The following is a 26190-nucleotide window of genomic DNA, read 5'->3' on the forward strand; positions in this document are numbered from 1 at the left end:
TCTTTCCCAATCATTACTAACCCTACTCTCTACCAAATGAGCAGTCCCGTATCGACCCCGCACCAACCCCCAAAACCCAAATCATAATACAATGAATATAATATGGTATTGTATAATCAAGAAGAAGAAGAATTACAAAAAAATATCTTAGAGAGTCGGACATGTTTTTCTTTTTCTCAAAGAATTTCACCACACCACCCCCACCAAATTCCACACCGTATTCCCCCGAAAATGACATAGTGGTCTTTAAGTCACAAAGTCTATCTCTCTCTCTCTCTCTCATAAAAATCGTATAAAAGTGTCTGATGTTGTGACCATTGATTAATGTAAGCAATAGACGATTGATATTGATTTATTATATCTATATGAGTTTCAGTTTTGGCCCTTATCGAAGATTGTCCCTTGTAGCTATATATGTTCGAGTAGTTTGGGCTTGAGAGGACTTGTAAATGCAGAGCTATTTTCGACTGAATGGATTAAATCAAGTGTTAAGTGTTCTACCAAAAAAAAATATGACTCATGACTGTAAATATGGCATCGAGCCAGGTGGTGAAGTCCCTAAATAGCTTGTGGATAGAATGAAAATCGTCGCTCAGTATATTGGTAGGTATTTAGTCTATTTCGAAGGAATGTCGCAGGAGACAGGTCGTATACAGAGGACTATGCCAATCTGATGTAGACTGATACAACTTAGGATGTACAAGGTATTATGACGATCGAGAAAAACAAATGAGGAATACTAGGTAGTTTGGTTTTTCTTTCGAAAAACATTTGTCTTTACTGTGAATGTAATTTAATTTGGGGTGGGAATAGCTGGTACTTTCATTCCAGCTAGAATAATTTTTATTTTGCCTACATATATGTTTCCCAAACAATGTAATGGATATGTTCTTTTTCCTGTATTAATTGGAACAAGAGGTTTTGAAGCTATTGAGGGGTAGAAATTTTATCCAAACCAATCCCAGGTCACAACCCACGCAACTGGAAACTTCATTGCTTGGTCCCCAATAAATTTGATTTGTCTTTGATGGGTGCGTTTGTGCATACTTACTATTAATCGTCTTGGGAAGGACAGACATGACCAAATCGCCAAGATCTCACAGCAAGCAATGGGGAAATATAATCGTACTGCAAAAAGTTTAATCGACATTCCACTATTCACCTAACCAGTGTAAACACCTACAAAGCGCAACTATATGTGCATGTATGATGGGGGTAGGTGAGGGTGGAGTAAAATTACCCTTCATTCTGACTTGACTCGGTAGTATCTTAAATTTATAACCTGGTTAATATTTAAATATAAAAACTATTATGTTACTGATGAGTGTCACTACAGTCATAATTAGCTCTTCATTTATTAGAAGAAACAAAGTGCACGTCAAGTGGACTATTTATTTCTCATTCACACGGTGAGATAGGTTCCACACAAGACATTAGCTCATCTAAATTGAAATTAACATCATGTACAAAAACATAAACTTAACACAATGATTCTTGTTCCATTACTGTGGACAGGGTGGGAATGCGACCTGGTATCCTTTCTTTTTCATAATTTACGTACTCATATTCTCAACAAATATAATGGATATAATAGGATTTTATTCTATAAATCAGAACATGAATTTTTTGTCAACCCATTTATTGGACAATTTTTTTTTATTTAAAAAAATAATTCCACCGCATCCCATCCAAATAAAAAAGAAGTAATGTTCGGACTTTGTTGGAACAGGCGCCCAAATCACCTTGGTCTTAAATTATTTTTGGCATAACAATGTTAACGGTGTTTATTTGAATCACGAAAGCAAAGGTGAGCTATGTACTAGTTGTTTAAACTCTGATCAGAGACATTCAGATGGTTTTCCCAAAATAGGTTTTAAATGAGACACACCTATTGGAAATATAAATGCTTTCTAAAGACATTGTAATTCACGACATTTCGACTACTTCAGCCGTTTTATTGTATCTGTGGTCGAAGGTGTTTGTACTGAAATCAACCTTCACAGTGCTGGAGGTTGTAATATAATGCGTCATATTGTTGTTTGGGCAAAACAAAAACTATGCGTAGTGACACTGTTTTTAGACTTTTTTTTAAGAGGGAACTGATTTAATTATTATGACGGTTACCACTAAACATGGTTGTAATGGTAAATGTCAGCGTTTCCTGGACTTCTCGGTCCACAGGATCTACTAATGTGTTCGACTCCATCCAAACTCGGACTACTCACAATCGGCCCAGTACATACTTAACCCATCGCCAGGTCTGTCCATTTATATAATACTCAAGGAAACATCTTGTTTTATATGACTTATTTACTATAAATCATGTTGTATTTAAAAAATTTAAAGATTATTTTTGGCATGGATGAACTCCTTCCCCACCTAGAAAATTGCACATGGAGAATACAATGCACAGGCCGGGCCCAAGGGCAAGGCAAACGAGGCAACCGTCTTTGCCCCGCGCTTTCAGGGGCCCCGCGCTGCTGACGGAAATTAACTCCCAATGCAATTTGTTTGCTTGGGGCCCCTCTCATTGCTTGCGGCCTTGGGTCCCGCACATTATAGGGCTTTTCTGACAATGTACAGTCTGCTCAGTGAGAATAAATTTTATATACTTCTCTCTTTCTTCTTGAGTTTCTCTGCACTTGGCATAGACAAGGAAAATGGCAGTCTCCTCTTTTTTTCATGTAAATTTCACTCGCGATACTAAAAACAAACGCCGATGGTGTTTGATTTCTTGATTTTGGAGTAGTTTTCCAAAGCCAAACAAGAAGAGAGAACATTGTACACAACAGCGGTGGACACTACTTTACCATCAACAGTGTTACGAAGGACACATTTATATGTAATTTGCATTATATTGGTGGACTTTCCAAGAAACACGTGGACTCATTTAAATTAAGAGTCACAGTATGTATCGGTAGCTGAGTTTTTCCTTTATCTTTCTTTACGTAATAATTTGCTATGAGCTGCGTCAAGTGATGAATCCAACAAAACAATTTGTGGGACCCAGCATTGAGAAGTTTTCATCGCGTCACCCGTATTTTGGGAAATTGTTTATATATCGGTTTATCGTTTCTAACCTCATCACTCGCAATTTTTTTGTCTATGTTTAGGTATTATTCATATCAGATACAAACATTATTATTATTATAAGTCTAAATGTAACGGTTTTTATATAATTTTGTTCTTGTTTTGTATAAAAGTTGCCTTTTTAAATATTAGCAGAAACACATTTATCTGTTTTTGATCTAACATAATATAACAAAAGGGTTTATTACAATAATTATGTTTCTTAATTGCATCTGCAGCCATTAGTTAGTTTCACACTGAATTAAAGTCGTTTGTTTTAAATCATAGTAATCTTATCTTTGCAGCATATGTACCAAGTAGACTCAAGTCAACATAATGGATAATGGAACACCTTTTGAAATTATATTCCATTTTCAATAGTAATACAAAAAACATGATTTGGTTAATTTAAAGAAAAATAGTCACTACGTAAATCTAGTGTTTCACAACAGACCAAGACGTACAATACCATGGCAGATGGATTTCTGTCTATGTGTTGAATATAAGCAATGCAAACCACGGAATTTGTGTCTCGGTTATTGTAATATGTGCTGTCAACTACCCAAACAGATAGTAAACAAAAATGTCGTAATTGCTCTCTTGTCAGCTTTTTCTATGTTGGAGAATCCCAGTATATAGCATGCTAGATAGTGATTCAGGCGAAAAGTCACCTCAGCCATTTCACTTTGCACTTATTTCGCAGAATTACCACATCCGCACTTTCACTGATAAAAGGTTCACCTTTGTGTCGGTACTATGCTATGTACGGAATTCCCGCCATACATTTAAACAAGAACATTGAAAAACAAGTGATAGATTGGTATCTTGTTGTCTTGTCGGACGAAAACTATGGCTCAGTGGTCCAAGGTTTCAAGGTCCATTTCTATACAATTAATCTTTTTATAAAATATTTACTCATATTTACATTTTAAAAGTAAGACTTCTACAGTGGAGGTTGCCGTGTCATGTTGTAGAACAGCTGTGATAAAGCGGAATAAGAAATGTTTCCATGTTTATTTAAAATAATCTTTCAGTAACTTTTCATCACCACTTTGATATTCATAAATGAAATTATACAAAACTATTTTTCTAAACAGTCTATTTCGAACTTTGTACTCCTGCTTCAGTCTATTTTCACGAACTTCGCTTATTCTGTCTGTAAAGTTGATTCATCAAGATACCAAAGGCCGGCTTGGACACTGAGGTATTATGTTATATATAAATACCCAAATTTGCCTTTCTGTGTGTCACTTCTGTCATACAAGAGGTCCCGAGTTCAAAACACGCGGTGGCATCCAACATTTTAAAAATACTTTCTTGTATTTGTATATTGAAACTTTCTTTCAAACTCGCTCCTTGCAATTTTGATTTCATTTTTCCTTTCTTTAATCACTCTTGTCCTAGGACGGGCAATAGATAGTGATTAAATGCACTTTAAACTATGCCAGTTTTATGTATGATAGGATAACTTCCGGTAATGATAAATGTACAATTACGGTTACGATCTAATAACTCCAGTAATGGATATGAATGAAATAAAGGAAAATTCTTGGAAGCAAGATACACTGACTTTCGACTAATATTTCAAACTAAAAAATAAGGGACCGTCAACGGAAATTGGACCCTAATTAATATAATGGAACCATCCCGTTGTTTATCCAGTGTCACCATCCTTTTAAACGAGGCCAGAATAACTTTTATCCTCAAGGTTTACCCGTTAAAATGATCAGGCGTGAACAACTAATCTGTATACGCTAGACGTGAAAAGGAAAATGAGTAGCATTATCGGTAAGAAATCTGCATCATCAAATTCCAACAACTTATGCAATCTTTTCCTTGTGCACCTTGTCTTAAATGAAGTGGCAGGTATGTTTTGTCGGAAGTGGTGTTATTGAGTGTATCATATCACATAGGTTAAATATATATACTTGAAACATTTGTTTGATCTGTATTTGGATGGTATTGGGCTTGGAAGTATTTTGACCAATATTTGACAAGAATATGTAATGTAGATATTTATTATTATTATTATTATTATTCCAATACACGCACACGTACTCCTAAAAGAAATAAAAAAACAAATTAATAATTATTACAATTATTTGCTGGTTTGAAACTCAGAATAAATTTCAGAACTTTAAAAATATCAGGCATTATTTTGAATATAAATGCTATTTTTTTTTCTTACTGCCGTCACTGATTTAGAAATATTGAGTCATCAGGTATATCTTTTTTATCTATTAGAGTATTTTTTAAAATGTAAAGTACGGACATCATAGATAGAAAAATATAAAAATTTCCATTAATTATAATGCCGCTTTTATACAGACCACATAACTATGGCATGCTTGTCATACAATAAAGCAAAATAAAAATAAAAATCTTAACTGTATTTACTGGATTATTTTGTAAGTCATTCAATTTTGACACTGAGTTTCATCTTCCATTTATTATAATTACAGCACAAGGTGTACATCATATGGGTACTGAAGTTTTAACAGGCCTTGAGTCAGATATGTGGATATTAGTTTATGATATCCCGAAGTCTCTCTGTTTAAAATTTGGTTTATGCGAAAAAATGTTTGTTGTCAATGATATGCAGTTTACACCTTTCGGAATGGCTTGCATTTTGTGTAAGGTAAACATAGATTGATCTCAGGTTCGAAATCTCAGACGTCAGGGTCACTGTGACTGAAAGAAGTAAACGGTGTCTGAAGTTGACAAAGAGCACATTAGAGGTAAGACATAATCATATTGATTTCAGGTGCTACGTTCAAATATTTTTCAAAATGATCTGAGTTTTTCATCATTTACAGTTGCCAATCTTTGTGGATGCACTTAGTGTAATAAATACCTTGTTTATTTTAGTGCTTAGATATCAGAGGTCAAAGTCACTGACTGTTGAAATGAAACAAACAAAAACAAAAAAATGATCCATGAATTTGGAGAAATGAAGGATATTGATGTTGATGTGGAAATGTTAAAGATCAAGGATTTTTGTCTGAAAGAATAAAGGGTAGGGATTAGACCTATCACGTGTATGGTCAAACAGACAAAAGTTATGGTCACTCTGGCGGACAAAAAGAAGATGGTTTATATGCAAAATCTGAACAGAGTACTATTAAAAGTGGCTTGGACGTATAATGCGTCGTTCTCAGTAATTTTGTTTTGTTTAAGAATGCAATTTTTTAAGGTGGACCAAACATTTGAGAAGTTTAGAACAAATTAAGTAATCCTTAACGCTAGTTCGTGTCAGATTCCGGTAGTTTTCAAAGATAAGGATACAGGACTCCAGGGAATGACAAATTATATTTTCTTACATAGTTTTCTTCTTCAGCTGGAGTCATTGATGAAAGGAAGCAACATAACCTGATAGAGAAAACGAGGAAACTCAGAGGTAAACGGTGAAATTTAAATCTCTCTCACTCTATACATTATGTACAGGTGTCATTTAATGTGAACATTGCATTGAAATTTCAAACATACCTTTTTTTATAGGAGTCACTCTTATGTGACGACATCTTTCTCATAATTGTTAGATAGTTTTGTTTCATTGTAAAGGAGGCTGCATTCGCATCAACTTCATAAATCAGTGGACAGTGAAAAAAATGAATGTATATTGTCTATAGCATGTTGTAAATTCTATAAAGAAGTGATGACAAAACTGACGAAAGATAACCATAATAAATTGAAGATATTGGTCATCAATCTTTGCGTCTCTTTAGATATAAACAATGATTTGAAAGATTATATAGACATAAAGAGCTATAATTTATGGGTTTATGTCATTCTGCTGCTAATAATCAGAAACACTCCTGGAGGTTGAAACACCTATTATATGCCAAATATGTAACTTTAGAATCATTTGACGTATAGGTTAGTGCTTGAAAAATATAAAAACAGACGATACAACAGTACAATCGTATGCAGGTAAGGGGTGCACATATAGGGTTAGTACCTCTGATGGTGGTAGCAGTCGTATTCCCTTGGGGGGGGGGGTAGCTAGTCCAACTTTGGTCTCCATTTAGCGCTGAGCTCTCACCTGTGGCTCCAAGAACCTGTAGCATGTGCAGCGGCCACACCACGAGCAACGGCTTCGACTGGCCGGCTAAACCAGGTTGAGGGTAAACGATGGGTCTCAAACCCTAGGTGAGTCAGGGATTGTTACCCATTGCATGTGAAGACTGGACCCGGCGGACTGCGCGGAGGAACCACCAGTTGGTCAACGGGCAGGAAGGCGGACCCTTCAAAGCGATGTGGAGCGCTAAGAGCATGGCAAGACCATGGTCATCAACTGCATCCAGGCTCCATTCTAGCCGTCTTGACTACGTCTTGCAATTGGACAAAGTGGAGCCTGGACGGGAGATTGAATGCACTGGTAGATGTAGTGGCAGACCTGCACGCAGGCGGCTTAGGCCATATTTTCGTCTTCCATTGACCTGAAGCAGAAATGGATGTCGACAGCCGTCTGAGCGACTAAGCAGACCTCTTCAGGATAGCGCTGCTTACCTCCGTAGACTGTGAAAGGGGCTAGAAAAGATGCCTAAGAAAGCCTGCTTTATCTACCCCGACCAGCTTACCGCGGCTGGAGGGAGTCCCATTCTTGCGGTCGAAACACAAATAAAACCCGAATTGTTCCACTCACTCTTGGTGCGTCGAACATACGCACTCTATTGGATCGTGCAGAGGCTGACAGACTGGATAAAAGAACAGCGCTGATTGCAAGAGAACTTGCTCGCTACAACATAGAGATAGCAGCCCTGAGTGAAACTCGCTTGGTCAACGAGGGCCAGCTGACTGAAGTTGGAGCTGGATACACCTTTTTCTGGAGCGGACGTGGCACCGATGAATGTCGTGAGTCTGGAGTTGGATTCGCTGTCAAATCGAGCTTGGTGAATAAGTTCTTCATCTTATCAAAGGGAATTAATGACCGGCTTATAATGCTGAAGCTACCCTAACATGAAGAAAAGATAGCCACACTCATTAGTGCTTATGCACCAACCATGACCAACTCGGAGGAAGCCAAAGACAAGTTCAAACAGGATCTGGAAGCTCTGATTGCTTCAGAACCAAAGTCAGTCAAGCTGATCATTCTTGGTGATATTAACGCCAGAGTTGGCGCGGACCACATCTCGTGAGAGGAAGTTATTGGTAGACATGGAATTGGCAACTGCAACAGCAATGGACATTTGCTCTTGAGGAATTGCGCAACATAGGATCTCCTGATCACAAACGGCGTCTTCCGTCTGCCTAACCGTAATAAACCAACTTGGATGCACCCACGGTCTAATCATTGGCATCAGCTCGACTACAGCTTAGTCCGTAGGAATGACAGGTAGGATGTCCGTGTGACCAAGGCCGTGTGTTGTGCTGACTGCTGGACAGACCACATGCTACTGATTTCCAAGATGAATATTAGATTTCAACCCCAAGACGTCCACAGTGAATTAAAGTCTCAAAGCGACTCAACGTCTCCAGGCTTAAAGTCCGCAACACTGAGCAAGCTCTGTCTGAAGCTCTGAAAAGTGAGCTAGAAACCATAGACTCTGATACCATCGAAGTAGAGAAATGCAGGGCGGCATTCAAACATCTGGTGCACTCTACTGCATCTGAAACCCTTGGCAACACTGCGCAAAAGCACCAAGATTGGTTCGACGAGAACTGTGAAGAAATACAGTCCCTGCTAGAGGAGAAGCATCATCTCCATCGTGCGTACAAATCGACCCCAAATCCGCTGCAAAGAAAGATGCCTTCAGCAGAGTCCGCCACGCTGTGCAGAAGAAACTGCACGAGATGCAGGACACATGGATGAGCCAAAAGGCTGATGATATTCAGACACGACATGAAAAATTTATATTGTGCTCTTCGTGATCTTTATGGCCCAGTAACATCAGGCACAGCCCCACGCTTGAAATCCGATGGCAGCACTCTCATAACCGAGAAGGAGAAGATACTATAACGTTGTGCAGAACACTTTGACGGTATCCTCAACAGACCCTCTTCCGTCAACGATGAAGCGATCAACTGTCTACCCCAGGTGGAGATCAACCAGAGATTGACTGACCCTCCAACAGTGCTGAAAATTCATAAGTCCATTGAACTCCTGTCTAGTGGGAAAACTCCAGCTAAGATCTACAAGTCTGATGGGCCTAAGCTGGTGGAAAGGCTAACAGAAATGTTCTGTTTGATCTGGAAGATGAAACGCATACCCGAGGAATTCAAAGATGCATTTATCATCCATATTTACAAACGCAAAGGCAATCGCCAATCCTGCGACAACCATAGAGAAATCTCTCTACTCTGCATAGCGGGCAAGGTCCTCGCCAGGCTACCGCTGAACAAACTCACATAACAATTTGATCATATCCTACTGCCAGAAAGTCAGTGTGGCTTCAGAAAGAAGAGATGCAACATCTACATGATCTTTGCTGCCAGGCAGAAGTAAGAAAAGTGTCTGGAACAAAATGTCTAGCTATACATCACCTTTGTGGACCTGTCTAAGGCATTCGACACTGTCAGCCAGTAAGACCTTTGGAAGATCATCGCCAAATTTGGATATCCTGAAGTCTTCATTGAAATGGTGAGGCATTTTCATGATGGCATGCTTGCCAGAGTCCAGGACCAGGTTAACCATTCCGAACCCTCTGCAGTTTCGAATGGTGTGTAACAAGGATGCGTCTTAGCCCCCACTCTCTTCAGCCTCATGTTCTCCGTAATGTTGATGGATGCTTTCAAGGACAGTACTGTGGGAGTAGGTCTCCAACACCGGCTGAACGGGAAGTTTTCAACCTGAGGAGGCTTCAAGCCAAACCTAAAGTCCAAGTGGAGAACATTCTCCTGTTTGCAGATGACTGTGTCCTCAACTCCGGCACGGATGCAGGCATGCAACAGAGCATGGACCTCTTTTCCACAGCGTGCACCAACGTCGGACTCACCATCTCTTTCAGCAAGGCCGATGTTCTGCATCAGCCAACTCCTGGAGAAGATTACCTGGAACCATATATCACTGTCAATAGCCAAAAGCTCAAAAATGTAGACAGATTCACATTCCTCGGCAGCACCTATATTGCCAAATCCATCGTAGCCTTTGGCAGACTCCACAGAAATGTCTGGGATAGGTGAGGCATGAAGCTTGCCACCAAACTACGCAGCGGTTGTTGTCCCCACCCTCCTCTATGCTCGCAAGACATGGACTGTGTATAGCCGCCATGCTACAGAACGGAACCACTTCCATATGAGTTCCCTGAGGAAACTAATGAATATCAGATGGCAGGGCAAGGTACCGAACACAGAGGTGCTCACTCAGGCCGACATGACAAGCATCTACACCATGCTGTGAAAGGCACGACTCCGATGGGCTGGCCATGTTGTTCGCATGCCGGTAGAACGCCTACCCAAGAAGGTCTTCTATGGAGAGCTAAAGCAATACAAGAGATCTCACGGTGGTCAAAAAAGAGGTACAAGGACAACCTAAATTCCTCGCTGAAGAACTCAGGCATTGATCCTGACAGCTGGAAGAGTGTCGCTGCAAATCGAGCTGCTTGGCGCAGTCAAGTCAATTCCGGTGCGGCAGCCTTTGAGCAGAAAAGTCTGGTGGACGCAGCTGAGTAACGTGATCTGCGCAAATCCAGGAACGGCAGTTCCGCAACTCCCAGTCAGCAACCTGTACATCCATGTCCCCACTGCAACAAACTGTTCCGGGCCCGGATCGGACTGATCAGCCATCTTCAGACCCACCCCAGTAAATTGAGGACATTAAATGGTTCTCATCGACACCGATGGACAAACATCACCAAGTGCTTTGGCATCCATTTCAGGATGTAGGCAATCTCTTAAATCATCTCTTTAAAAAATCATCAGATTGGGACACTTCGAAATTTGATGGGCATTCAAGGCATCCAGAAATTAAACTGGGATTCCCATATAGTTTATATATACACAAGTTAGACAAACCCTCCCCCCCCCTCCGCCATTTATTTATGTCCAGCTGGAACTTCGTGGTAATTCGAATAAGATAAAGATGGTTTCTGCACATTACATTTAGTGTGATAAGTGCTTACGAAGGAGACTGAAACACAATATAGACGTATAAATGATGTTTACAGTAATCTTGTTCAGTCTTCCAAATGAGCAGTTCTACATGCATTATTAGAGACACAACTTGACACAGCAGATTGTGTTCATGACTAAAAACTCTTTAAAAAACAATGAAAATGGTTTCGAGACCTTTTAATAAGACATGTAGCATTGAGATAGTCTGAAATTGTTCATTCGTTTATCATAACTATCAGGTATCGATCTTTCCAATTATATTAAAACAATATATATTAGCATTCTTCTTAAAGAGCTACATTTTGATGAAGTGTTAACTAATATTATCAGCAATTCGTACATTCCATTTTGCAAAGCCTAAATCAAAGCAAAAGAAATGTTATTATCATGAGCAAGTTAGTGTTGTGTTATTTATCTCACAACAACCTGATGATTTTCTACAGTCAGGACTTAATGAAGTTTCTAAATATAAATACCAAAACGTTATATGAATTCAACTTGACTATAGTTGACATCTCGGGAATGGTATAAGTATTGCAAAAATAGAATACAAATTTCTATAGAGAGCTTTCGTTCTATCCTACCTAGGTGTATCTCTTAAAGCAATTTAAACTATTTACAACTCAACATATTTTGAATTATTTTAGCTCACTTTTCAAAAAGCTTACCGAGCATTTTGTCCATCATGCGTCTGTCTGTCAGTACCTGCTTGTGTACACTCAAGTCATTTCTATATTTGGTAGATTTGATATTCAGGCTAATGTTTTAAAGATTCAAGATGATCTAAGCAACTTTCATTCATGATGTTGAGGTTATCTTTCATCTGATTGGCGGACCATGCAAACACACATACAAGATATTTCGGAATAGATTTTAACGTGTACTGTTATGTTCATCTATATTGTGTCTTGAACTATTTGATCCATGACTGTAGATTGCAAGGAGTTATAAATAAATTATTTATTTGTTTTCTTGTTCTATATCTTGAACGTTTTGACACGTTTGAATTAGTTTTCCATTTGATGGTTAAGTCAAGTGACTTGTGTTACGATCTATATCACAACGAAATGTATTGTAAAATATATCATTTTGGGGATAAAGATTGACAAATGTCACGTAGGGTGGCATTGTAACATAGAGTCGTAATAGAGTCACAGAAATTTACATAAAGAAAAAGCTGATTCCTTCTGATTTCTAGTTTTTTTTCCTGGTTTAATATCAGTCTATATGTGTATTTAAGGTTTGTGTTTAGATTAAATTTCAAAGGAATTACAAAGTACTCATATTACTGTCTGTACTAAAGTCATAGTTTGGAATTGAGTGAATTTATTCAAAGACATTCTGGACAGTGCCAGTTTGATGCATAAAGACTGTATCCAAGGATATTAAGGATAGTGGTATATTAACACATTCGAGACATGGAATTCATTCGGAATACTCTATTCGTTCAGACTTGTGATACAACACTTTAGGATTATTTTGAATTGAATCAACAATACTGTAATTCCTCTAGAGTGAGTTGTAATAAAAGCGACATGCACACATATTAATTTGGCATATCTGGTGCACATCGTAGAGGTCTTATTTATGATCAGATTTTGATCTGATCTAGTTTATATGCTATATGTAATATCATCAAAATTCTGAACAAGCTCAGTGCTCAGTTACCTCTACTTATATTAATGCGATCATTTTGCATCTGATAGGCTGAACAGATGAAAACTTCATAAAACCTGTTTCTGAACATATTTGAGTTTGACTATGAGCAAGGTCAACATATCTTAGTGAGGATAACGCTAATGGGAATCAAACTGGTTCTGTTCATTAAGCTAATGACTTAACAACTAAGCAGCCTTGTCTCACTTGGGTTGGGATCTCAACGGTTTACAAGTTAGGATAGGAAAGGAATGGGTGGATCAGTAATTGCAGACCCAAGAATCCATGCAGATTAGCTCCCATTATATTTCTAAATAAGTGTATATTCTTTAAGGGTGGGGTTATGCATAGTTTGTGAGTTGTTAATCAGTGTGAAGTCTTCAAAGGATTACAGGCTGGAGAAACAACTTGTCCTTTTCATGTCGAGAAAGTGTTCCTATATACACCTCTTACATGGTTTACTGTTATATCATCAAAACGTCGAATAATATTCATCAGTTGGCCAAGTGGGTTCTAAATGAAAATGACACTACTTAGACATTCAATGTTGCCATCACAGTGGTCATCTATAAAATTGTATTTATAATCATATGCGTCGATGGTCTTATCAACATGGGGATTTCACCAGAATACTTAATAAATATGATGACAGTAAGCTCCCACCTCCAAAGCAACTAATGTGTTATCCTCTATGGCCAGCCATTTGAAAGTCCTATCTTTATTCGCCCTGAAATGAAGCCGTACTATACATGGGGTTTTTCCACTCAGAGACCTCATGCCATGTCACGTGACAATGATATTAATCTGACCTACAGAATGACTGCCACAGCAGCCACTTTGAAAATGTCGTCGCCGCTCCTCATAGATGGATGGACATATCAAGTGGGGTTTTCACCAAAAGTCTTCTTGTGATATCCAGTTGGATCCAAAAGACAAATAATACTAATCTGACATCTCGGATGGCCAGCATGGCTGCTATCTTTAAAATTTCGTTATGGATTTTCCTTAGTGGAAAGTCATATCGACATTGGGTTTCACTCTAACACTTTGTATGATATGGCGTCATCAGTGAAAAGAAAGAAGAACAGTCTTATCTTGAATTCCTGGAAGTTCTTTTTGAGCAGTAGAACAGTAGTCCCTTGTATCAACTTATTGTTGATCACTAAGTAAAGATTTTGGACAGAGCTTTCATTTCTGCAATCAATGATTATGGAGGCATCGAGCGTAGCCTTCGAATGCCATTGAACTTAGAAGGACGGAAATCGGAGCTTATCTTGATTGTATGCAACAATGGTGCTGTCAGAAAAACGTAACAGGTCTAAAGCCTTGAAGATCTTGTTCAAATATCCCACTATGCTGATGATTGATGGTCATATATATAAGGAAATGTTTTGTGACTGGCAGATCATTATACTTTGCAGTCAACCTGACACACCTGAGACTGAGCACATCTAAACAATCAAGCCTGATGTTGACAGTGATAATGTTGGCCATGCTGGCCCTGGTAACCCTGAAAAAACTTGTTATTATATAATTGATTTACACTTTATCTATGGTTGTGAATGAAATGATAATGACTCCAGCAATATCAAACCAAAACTATCACAGCATCCGACACCTGAACTAACTGTCATTTATCATCTGCAAACCTGAAAATGGCATGTTCCCCTTCTGACGATGTGGCAGTCACTCTGACCATATCACATGTAACTCATCCAACAGCCATTACAAAGACATCAATATATTGAAAAATGAGACCGTTGTTCTGTTAGATAACCTACCGATCCTACTGATTCGAATAATAATTTGTCGATCGACTCTGATATACTGGATACGTCGTGATGTTCCTTTCACTGCAAAAAGTCTCTTGTGACTGTAACCAATAAAAACAAAAATAATAATAGCAACACTGAAAACAGTAGATGGTTAGATCCAAGTAAGAAAATGTGTACTGAATCTAACATGTATCTTAATCCGTAGAGATTTTGAGCCAGAAGTGTATGTCCTGGTAGAAAACTATGACATTTGTTGTGTCAGTGAAACAAAAGATGATATTGATAACATAATTGCATTCATAATATTTATTACTTTCTTTTTCAAATGGGAGAAAAATATATATTTATAAGACTTGTCGATTTAAGTAAGTATAGTCCATGCTGACTCAACGTAAATTTGTTATGTTCATTTTAATAAGCTATTATTGCTATTGATAAAAAATGATATTTCTGTGTTGTATAGACCTCCAGCATATTCTTGATTTCATTGCCCAAATGAACTCAACATGCTTTAGGTAAAATAATAAATATGAGTCTTTCACAAAACTATACATGTTTCTCATGTGCTTGACTTCAGTAATTGAACTGAAAATGATTTTAGTTATCGTGTTTTAGTTTCGTTTGGTTAAACGCATATGAAATGTATGACGACAAGTATATTTGGTCGAGGAAGAAATTGGGAAAAACCATCGACCGAGACTCAGACTTGCAACGACGGAGGTAATGTGTTAGTGACCTGTAAATGCGAGCACTTTAGACCTCTCGGCCACTCAGGGCCCCTCATACGTCTTTTTTGTTTTTCATAAATTTGAATTTTATTGTACCGTACATTACTACTGTACTTTGAGATTTGACTTTATCAATATAATCGTACAAGGCATAGCATTTCACATGATACTGTTATCACAACTGAGGTAACATACTTGTTAAAATTTGTACGAATTTGAAATAGTAACAATATTTTTATTTTAAATGGCATATGTAGAATGTTGAGAATATTAACCTTAGGGAGCTAAAATATCATAATATGTATGTTATATGTCATTATTACTTCCTGCACCTGTTTTAAAATATATTGATAATTAAGAATTTTGGAAGTATACCCTCTCGACACCAATAGAAATATGTTCAACAGCGACTCTGAGATTTAATGACAAAGGCACAAGAATCATCAAATGTACTTTAAAGTAAACCGTCTTATGCACGACCAAATAGTGTAGGAGGAATCTCCTTTCATTAAAAAAATATAAGGAGAAGATGACTTAGATAAAAACATGCTCCCAACAATATCAAGACTTTAGAGTAATTCATGTACTATGGGTAAGTAAAATCATTAGGTCTTAATACAGATAAATTATTATTGGAATTTATTTGTTAAAATGGGTGCAAAATGTATCATATAGCCACAGTAATATACAGTATTAGTTTTATAGAGATGACAACAGATAACCCTACTGAAACATGCAATAATTATAGTACCATCATATATTATTTTCTTACTGATGTTGACAATAATTGTAGGAGAATCGTGTGTAAGTATCTTAGACAGGCTTCAAATAATTATAGTAGAATCATGTGTACATATGTTAGAGAGGCTTCCAATACTTATAGTAGAATCATGTTTACATATGTTAGAGAGGCTTCCAATACTTATAGTGGAATCATGTTTACATATGTTAGAGAGGCTTCCAATACTTATAGTAGAATCATGTGTAATATGTTAGAGAGGCTTCCAATACTTATAGTAGAATCATGTTTACATATGTTAGAGAGGCTTCCAATACTTATAGTGGAATCATGTTTACATATGTTTACATATGTTAGAGAGGCTTCCAATACTTATAGTGGAATCATGTTTACATATGTTTACATATGTTAGAGAGGCTTCCAATACTTATAGTGGAATCATGTTTACATATGTTAGAGAGGCTTCCAATACTTATAGTGGAATCATGTTTAAATATGTTAGAGAAGCTTCCAGTAATTATAGACATTCTTTTAAGTCTCTCTAAGATAATTCTAATATGATTACAATTAATCTGGCAAACTTATAAACAGAATGGAGCAAGGTAAGGACAATACAAATATTTAATTGGAAGGTCTTTATGAAGATATACAAGTCTTATCAAATGTACAAAATATAAATTTAAAACACTATTTTTTTACGCAGTTATAGTGAATATAAACATTTGTGATGAAATTCTTAACTTGCCACGCACTGACGCGGAGATTTACAAATGCATGAAGTTATTAAATCAAAGAGTATCTAATAATAGGATCTTTAATGAGTTTATCATTTGTTCCTTATCTAACTATTGAGTAAGTATTTGTTTACGTTGGCTAGTGTATACCCTCCTGACTTCTGTGTAAAAACATTTTTTATTTGTTTGAAAAAGTTATTATTCCAAATTGCGTTGGAGTAAGTTCGTGTGTAAATCAAGCCAATTGGGAATAAATTTGCGTTATTTTGACAAACTTCCACCCAAATGTTCTCAATTTGTTGTCACTCCAGTTCGCCTTTCTGTTTATACATCTTCTATACTGTCTACAGTAAGACCTTCTCCTGCAGTCTCTCTGTCCCTGCATGATGGTTTATTGCAATAAAATGTCATCGTTGTAAGTATTTAATGTGATTTCAGTAAATCCTAAAATATGTGCATTATTTTCCATGGAAGACAAAGTCTGGTCTATTGTTCCCCACTAAACATTTAAGGGACGTATGCTAAACCCTATCTTATTAGCTTCCTATGAAGTATTTGTACGTCATCATGCAAAGGGACACTCAGTGAGATTGTTTCGGTACTACATTCATTATCATTACCATTAGTGTCTATGTTTAGAAGTTCATTTATATTAGAATCTGCAAAGTCACATACAGAACGAGAATATCTTTGAACTGTTGTTTCTACAGTAGTGTCCACTGAATAAATAGTCACGCAGTCTCTCTAGGTACATTTCGAATTAGAGTTTTCGGTATAAATGAAGTATTGGCATTCCCCTCTTTGCCTCTCAGTATGTATAATACACTGACTTTGTTTTTGTTCGCATTGATAGCAAGTGTAGCGCTCCTTTTGATTTCCATGATGGTATACATGTCACATGACCAGTCTCACAACTCTAGTGACAATAGTATTTATTATAATTCTTAAAAATGGGGACATACATGGTAATGTTCCTCAATAATTGAAAAATTCCTTCAAATATTTTTTGTCTGCTGTATGGCTTCATGTGGATAACATCTTGGTTTTGAAGAAAAAATGGTGTGTATTTGGATATGTCTGTGGTCATTACATCTGTTAAGATGTCTCTTTTGCACTTTGCTTTTTCACTCTTGAGCAGCCAATTATAAGAATTCCATTTTGTGTGGCTTATAATTTCATCTGGAGAATTCTGGTTCGGATTGCAGTCACGTTTCTCGGAGGAAATGGTACTAAATTTGATATCAAAGTTGTGTGAGCTAGTGACGCTGGTGTTGACAGTGCATTGTCTGACACAATGAATCTGCAGATAAATGAAACTGATTACATGGATCAGAAGCATGTGGAACGTATCAACGATGACTAAAGGTGGTGATATAGTTTTGTCGCAACAGTATGAAACTTGCTGTATGTAATTTTAATGTCGATAATGATTTCATTTATTAGCTAAAGAATATATTCACTAACACGGAAAGGTGCTGCCAAGGGTGGGTTCAAGAAGCAAGTTCCATAGCCGAGATTCACTGAATGCAATACTTTCAGCCATAACAGGTCTACTTAAAATATCAGTGTTGTCCAATACTAAAGCATTAGTAATGTAGGGCACTGACCATCCCAGGAAATTAAGATACTCTACAGCGCCGGTTAGCATGTCCAAGTAGTCGTTCAGTATGGATATATTCTGTAAATAAAATTTAATTAAGTTAACGCAAAATAAAATAAATGCATAGAACATATATCATAAAAAGAAAGTGCATAACTGTTTGTATTTCTCAGAAAAGGAATAGTTTATTATGCATGATATCGCATGCAGAGCAGAACTGGATTATAGGACGGAAAGAAAAACGATTCGAATATGTATGAGTTTGATATATGATACGCACATTGAAACAAATTATAGTGACAAATCTGTATGTCGTAGCTTTAAATAATTCTTTAGAAGAATTAAACGGATTAGATTATTATTTTCTTTCCTTCATTATGTGTGTGCTTTCTTGATATTCATTCTGTATCGTAATTGTTTCCATTAAATTTAAACGTGTTCGTTAAGTACTGTATGCAAAACAGTTCGGATTAAATTCGCATTGCCTGGAAAAGAGATTATTAATTAGTAGTTATTCGATATTCCTTTTTGATGCAATTATTGTGGTTTTAAAATACGTTTTGTGTATAAGTCTTAGGTGATAATAGAATATGCTACTGCCGTTTTCTCAACTAATTCAAGTTTCCTACCTTAAATGTTCTCAGCATGTTTTTTATGTTTTCTAATTTCATGGTGTTTGTTTTTGTAATCATATCATTATACGTTTTTTATGTTATAGGTGTTGTCAAATAATGTAAAGCGCTTAGAGCTTCTAAAGATTAGGCGCTATACAAAGTCGTCGTATTATTATTATTATTATTATTACTATTATTATTATTATTATTGTTATTATTATTATTATTATTATTATTATTATTATATAATATTTATGTCACTTACAAACACAACACAATATTATTTATGCATATACACTGAAAATAATATATTTGTATGAACTATGTCGGAAAATAAATAGCTAACCCTATGTAGAATATAAATCCTACGAGGAAGAAACTGTCTTGGGATAATTCGTATCAAATTATCGATGTCTCTCCGCAGTTGCCCTTCAATATCTTGATAACCTTGCATAATGAATTGCCATAAAATTATCATTTTTTGGTCAAGTACGTCTCCATAAATAGTCGGCATCTGAAATGAATAAATTATTTATTAATGGACAAATCTATCTGTTACAAATCCGTAAACAATCTGTTTATTTTGAATTTGGGAGCATAATTAGATCAGCTTGTAGGTCGTCGGACTCATAATTTAGATGTGAGACTGGTTCAACATTTGTCAGTGCCAGACGTGGTTAACTGCATTGGCATGTCCTTGAATACATTAGTATTCTATAGCCAATAATGTGTTCAATGTTCAATTAAAACCAGCAAAACAACCAAAAGATTATTTACAATACAATAAGGTCATTTTGACTTAAAGAACAAAAAATGACTCCTACATAGCTTTTGTTCTGAGTAAATGTCTCTACCAAACTTTGTGGATAATTCCCATCTCGAGTAATAAACAAAACTGTGGGTTATGAGGTCAGAGGTCGGTCAAAATATAAAAGGGTGTGTACATGTTTGTCTATTACTATGAGACAATGGCACCGAGGACCATAGCATAATAATCTGCATGTTTTGAAATGATACTATCAGTTTATAGATGGTAAATCATGACAAGATACTTGGTGTAAAGGCGGATAATAGCGTATTCTTAAAATATCTTACAAATCAGATCATACAAAATGTTAACTGGTACATTTAGCTGCAAAGAAAATTAGAAATATCATTTCTTGGAATCATTGCATTACGGACTTCAGTTGTTAAATTACGTTTTGTTATGCTCAACTGTTCATAGATCAAAATAGATTTGGAATGTGTTGTTGTTCATCATTTATCGTCTGAGATGCATTTGCTAGAACATCACCGTTATCGCTACTCCTCCTAAACCACTTAGCCGATTGTTATAAAAATTTACACATACATTCATTTTAAGTCATAGTTGTTCCTAAATGAAAATGGTGGTTCTCAGACATCGAATATTGGCACAACAGCAGCTAAATCGAAGATCTTGTTATTGCTACTCCTTTTGAGTGGATCGTCATATCAACATGGGGTTTTCACTAAAAGACTTCCTATGATGTAACTCATCTATAATTTAAGTCATGTAGTTATGCAGTGTATCCACCAGCGGTGTAAAACTGAGGATTAAAAAAAAAACTTGGTGTCAGAACTGGGGGTCAGATAAAAAATGTGGGGGTCAAAAATATACTGACAAATTTTCATCCGACTCATACTTTTTCAGCTTGAAATAGGATATTGCAACTTGCACAACATACTCTCTCTCTCTAAATATACAAATAAACCAACATGCACAATTAACAAATAAATGCATTGCCCATTCAAACAATAATTTTATTAGTTCATTTTTCTTTTAAAATCGTACTTTTAACAGTCTCCTTATAATATTTTGAAGCAATATTATAGACCAACATATTACATACAAGCCAATACAAAAAGCCTAATAAATATTTTTAAGTGAATGGCAGTCACATGACTGCCTGTCATAAAATGTGTACTATCATCGGTTTCATTGTACTTCGTCCTATAACAAATTTATCCAAAAATCAAGGAGACTAATGATTCATCTTGTTTCTAATAAGTTACACTTGAACTTTACGGTCGTTCTTTTATTGCAGCAAAGCTAAAAACCAACAAAATCTGCAATGACCCCCTGACTGTGTGATCCAAATAAACGCATTTGTCTCGGCAAGTTTACTGATTTCTTTGTTGTGAAAGAATGTCTTGGGTTATAATGTGTTCTCCAGATATCACTTTCTAGTGCAACAAGCACTGAGGTTAAACATCAAGATGACATCTTGCTGAGCTCAGTGGAAATCGCGTGAGAGCTCGCGAGATGGAAGCTATTCAGTCATAACATTGCCTATGTTAGTCTGGTTCCTTATTTCGTATGTTCCCTGCGTTCCACTCCGCTATAGGAATAGAGGAGCCCAACACAGGGAGTAAACAATGCCTATGCTTGAAGTATACACGATGCCACCCTTCGTACAACGCATTGGATATTAAATAAATGCTGATCTCTTTATGCGAATTCCTTGCGTCAAAAAAAAAAAAAAACGCACGGCAACAAAATGTGTGCGTCAATTTTCTCCAGCGTGCGTTCCTGACGCACAAATGTGCGTAAAGGGAAACACTGCCGGGTATGGTCTTTCCACCAGAAGAACTATTTTGTCTACTTGTGTAAAAATGAAAATGATTCTTCTTAAGCATTCAATATAGCTGCCACAGTTGCCATCTTGAAAATCATGTTATCACTACTCGCCTGAATTGATGGTCATGTCAATATCGGGTTTCCACTAAAAGACTTCTTATGATGTCTAGTTCGCCGTCAGTGAAAGTGATCTTAAATCTTGTTCTCTCTATCGCTACTGAATGAAAATTTATATTCACATATGGTTTTTGCAAGTCAACTTCTTATGATGTCTAATCTTCCTAACTGAAAATGATTCCACCCAGATATTCAATATGGCCACGACATTGCTCATCAAGAAAATATTGTTATTGCTACTCCTCTAGAATGGAATGTCATATGATCGTAGGAGTTTAATCAGTTGATTTCGTTTTCGTATCTGGTTGGTCTTAAATGCAAGTTGTACTGGTTTGATATCCAAGATATTGTCGAGAACGGAACTTCATCATGACCTTGAGCTTCCACCATACGACGCCTGATGATATTTAGTTGGTCCTAAATGTTGCGCATGTGATATCCAAAATGGCAGCCATCCTGAAACTTTTGTTTTTGTTCTCACTTCTTAATGGAAAGGTATACAGACAGGAGGTATTCAATAGAAGATTTCGTATGTTGTTCGCCTGTTTCTGAATGAAATTGATGCTGATTTGCCACCCAATATGAGGTCTCGGATGGCCGAGTGTTCTAACGTGTTCACCTTGATTGATCTCTGCGATCTCATCTTTGTCTACGTGGGTTACAGTCCAAAGCTCGGCCAGTATGGGTATGCGAGAAAGCTGCCAGTAGCTTCCCGTGGGTCAGTGGTTCTGATGGGATTTTTTCGGTTTCGTCCTCCATTAGTTATACTGTCCGTCATGAGGAGCATATCTAGCGCTGGGAAATATCGCAAAAGCCATAACCAGCAAAAACGATATCCAATATTATGGTAAACAGTTTCAAAATTGTATGACTGCTTCTACAGAATTGATGGTTATATCGACAACGGCTTTTCACCAAAATGATTCTTATAATATCTAGTTGAATCTAAATTAAAATGGTAACCCACGGACATCCAATCTGACTTCTACAATGAACATGTTGAAAGTATTCTCACCAATTATCCAGAATGGGTGGTTAAATTGGCAGACGTTTTTCACCAGAGAATTTGTAATGGTGTCTGGTTCGTCGTAAGTACAAATGATGCAGATGTTTCATCACGTAGTAGTTAAAAATAACAAAAGGTCTTCAAAAATGTTCAAAACTTTACAAGGGTGGTCGCTGTAGTTGCGATCCAGCTGAGAGCTTTTTTATCCCCATCTTCCAGAACTTTAACGACAGGTTTGATGCACAATGGCCCCAAAGAGTTTTTCTTTAAATATCTTTCCTGCTGCTTGTCAACATTGACCCAACCAGGACTTACTCTGAACATCGGGAAATCAGTCTTTATTCTTTCTCTGGATTTCATTTACGAGAGGATGAACAATATTACGCGATTTTGACAGTTAGTCCAGTCAAGACCACGTCAAGTTGCTATACCCTTACCTCATGGGGACTGAACTCTATGGCGAACAGGTTACTCTAGGAATAATTTACTTGTCGCCTCTGCATTTTCTCCTTCTGGCAAATCAGCGACTACAAAGATCGGATTTCAGTGGGGTCAGATTTTTATTAAAACTTAATATAGATGACCAGTCCTGACTTTTTCTGACTGAAGTCCCAATGCATGTCCCGGAAACCCATTCATATATACACACCAATGCATCATGTTCGAGTTGGGGCGTTTACAATGATCCAGAGGAATTTTTCGAAATGGTGGCGATAGTTTTAAACCGACATGAGTGTGTTCACCATATAAGAAGTCAATGTTTTATGGTCTTTTAAAACGGCTTTACTGGCAGTCTGTCCGTGAGAGACATGGTAGTCCTTACAGAATGGTCTTTGCAAGGGAATATGCTCGGCATAATCAACAAGGAAAGAACACCATGCAAGTCGTTCAAATGTAGAGGAGAAATTTTAGTAACTTTGTTCCTGACAATCAGTTCACTTTTGATGTGTTCTCAGTCACAGATTAGAGGGCATTGGCAATGGACGCCCTCATTCTAAAGTGGGATCATTTGGTTCCTTACGCCATAACATTTTCAGAATGATACCGCAAGCGTTCCACGAAGACGGAATTCAGTAATTTTTTCCCATAGCTCTAGTGGCCCAGCTAATGTAGTTAAACGATCAGCAATCTATTCGACCTGAAAGACCAACCAATGACAATGCTCTGGAGGAGGAACCTGCTATTGCAGTTCAACGATCTCCTCTCCAAATCAATCCACCAGTTCCTCACTTTCATGATTGACGCACCTCATGTTATCAATCCATTAGGACAAGGTTTCGACCACGGTTACCAAGTGCATGGTACAAGATGCATATTGGACAAAGTCTTTACAGCTGGTTCACTTTGAATGTGTATATCCTCGGTATCGCTCTAAGAGTGCAATCACAGACTTCTTGTTCAAAGGGAGAGAAGACTTAGTTTGTACTATTAGGCAACCTCCACTAATATATTTAAGTTTTATTTGGGTTCGGTCATTGGTTTATGTCATCAGCTTTCCAGTTTTATAAATATTGTCTGTTGCAGGGATCAGTATCTTGCTTACAAATGCCGTGATGGATTCTCGTGTGGCTTTTGGGGGGATTTCGCCAAACCCCCTTAAGAACACGTTGGGTGAAGCTTCTATTGAGAACCTTACCCATAAACTCTGGTCTGACTTTAACGTTTGCGAGTAGTAGCTAGCTTCATCCTTTGTCTATATAAATTTTCTTCTACATTCAACGATAATTGTGAGTAAATTTCTCTCCTTGGTCAGCTTTGTGTTTCAGTAGCACCACTCGCTATCGATCCCCAGTCTCAAACTTATCTGTGCTAGGATTATCAAGATAGACGTCGCTGCTTTATTATTCTGTTTGGCTGCTTCAGAAGGGAGAAGTAAATGTCGGAAGCGTCACTTTCTACACAATAAGGGCCTTGCTGATACATTTACATGCGTGAATTGTCCTCATTTGTTTGATTACCGTGTGTTACCCATCGAGCATTATTATGTCCTCATTTTTCTTTCAGTCGTTAGTACACCAAGGTGAAGTCATTATTTCCTTGGGCCCAACAGTTATGGCACTAAAAGTGTCCGAGTGTGATACAAACCGTGGTTAACATGCCTGTTATATGGGCAAGCATGTCAATTTTATGCTCGTTGTCGTTTTACCATTGGCCTTGGTCTCAATTGGCAAATGCAGGATGGCAATATTGGCAGTAGTTTATTACTACTTTTGAAATTTAGTTTTTGATAGGGCGGGGAATGGGGTAAAACTAATTTTGATCATGTAGCACATGTCATATATAATGCATAAAGGTTTCCTTATCCCATCCCGCGCTGATGTCCTAAACGTATTGTAGGTTAATCAAAAAAGGAATGGACCTATTATGTGGCAGTCAGATAGGGTTTGAGTTCTTTCTGTTAGTTTGCTTTGGAACTTTTCATCGATGAAAGGATGAAATTACGAGCTTTCATCCCAGAAATGGTCAGAAAGTTAAGAGCTTTTGGTAGGCATTACGTACTTGAACTTGTTTACCCCTCCCCAAGAAAAGACAACTATTTCTGATAGGGTCTGGGGAAGTTAATGTTTTTTATGGAAACGTGTTTTCAAATACTAGCAAAGGTTTGATTCACATGTTACTAGGATTGGTCAATAAAAGTGTCTTTTCATTCTTTATCCATCACTGAGCTCTTTCATATATTCTTGACCTCGATGACTTGAGCATATGTTTAATACAGATATTATTTTAATGGTGACTATCTCTTTCTTTGCTTAGCTATATAGACTGGCAGAAAAAAGAGCAGATCCTCTGTTTCGCTATCATGTAAAATATGTCATTTATAGAAAAATAGAGTTTTTGCACGGTACACATAACAAAGATCTTTGTGTTTTTTTTTCAAGAATTAGTGATTATTTAATTATAAGATGGATTAACTTGATCATGATGTTTGGAAGAGAGCTGCATGTATTAAATGTATTTTAAGATTTTGTATAGTAATGACAACCTATATTCAAAGTTCACACAGTATAGATAAGCTTGACAACACAACTCGATTGACCCATCATCACGATACCGTTGCGATGCAGAATATATAAAGCAACTTTAACATCATTTGAAACTGGATTTGGTATATATAATTATGACGAAGAGCGCTCCAAAGTTATGTGAATTCGATTCTATTTCGACATCGCTGTTTCTTGATTGCTTAGATTCAATATTGCCTTCACTAACCGATGCTGTCAATACTTCCATCTCGTCCGTGGAATTTTCATCATATTTCAAATCTACCATTGTAATGCCTCTGCTGCAGAAACCGACAACACTTGACTCTAACGATTTAAAGAACTTCCGTCCTGTTTTTAACACCGTAGTTATTTTTAAAAAATCGTAGGAAAACTTGTTCTATCGAAATTTGTATCTCATCTAAGTTAAAATAGTCGTTTAAGCAATGTCTGCACATCGCCCACGCCTTAGTACTGTTACTGCCTTTATGAGATTAGTTAACGACCTTCTCTCTGCTTT

At 37.0% G+C, this 26190-nt stretch overlaps 1 long non-coding RNA gene across 2 annotated transcripts in view; it reads left to right on the plus strand.

The window, feature by feature from the left end:
* Positions 1-579: 579 nt before the first annotated feature.
* LOC149771344 (uncharacterized) overlaps positions 580-26190 on the plus strand; it is an 80342-nt gene continuing 54731 nt past the window's right edge. For both annotated transcript variants that reach the window (XR_016418325.1, XR_016418324.1), the window contains exons 1-2: positions 580-704; positions 6407-6466. This is a non-coding gene — a long non-coding RNA (uncharacterized LOC149771344). The remainder of the gene's footprint in view (positions 705-6406; positions 6467-26190) is intronic.

This window comes from Sinohyriopsis cumingii, unplaced genomic scaffold (assembly GCF_028554795.1).
Source record: "Sinohyriopsis cumingii isolate HCF-2022 unplaced genomic scaffold, ASM2855479v2 utg001940l, whole genome shotgun sequence".
Taxonomy (NCBI): domain Eukaryota; kingdom Metazoa; phylum Mollusca; class Bivalvia; order Unionida; family Unionidae; genus Sinohyriopsis; species Sinohyriopsis cumingii.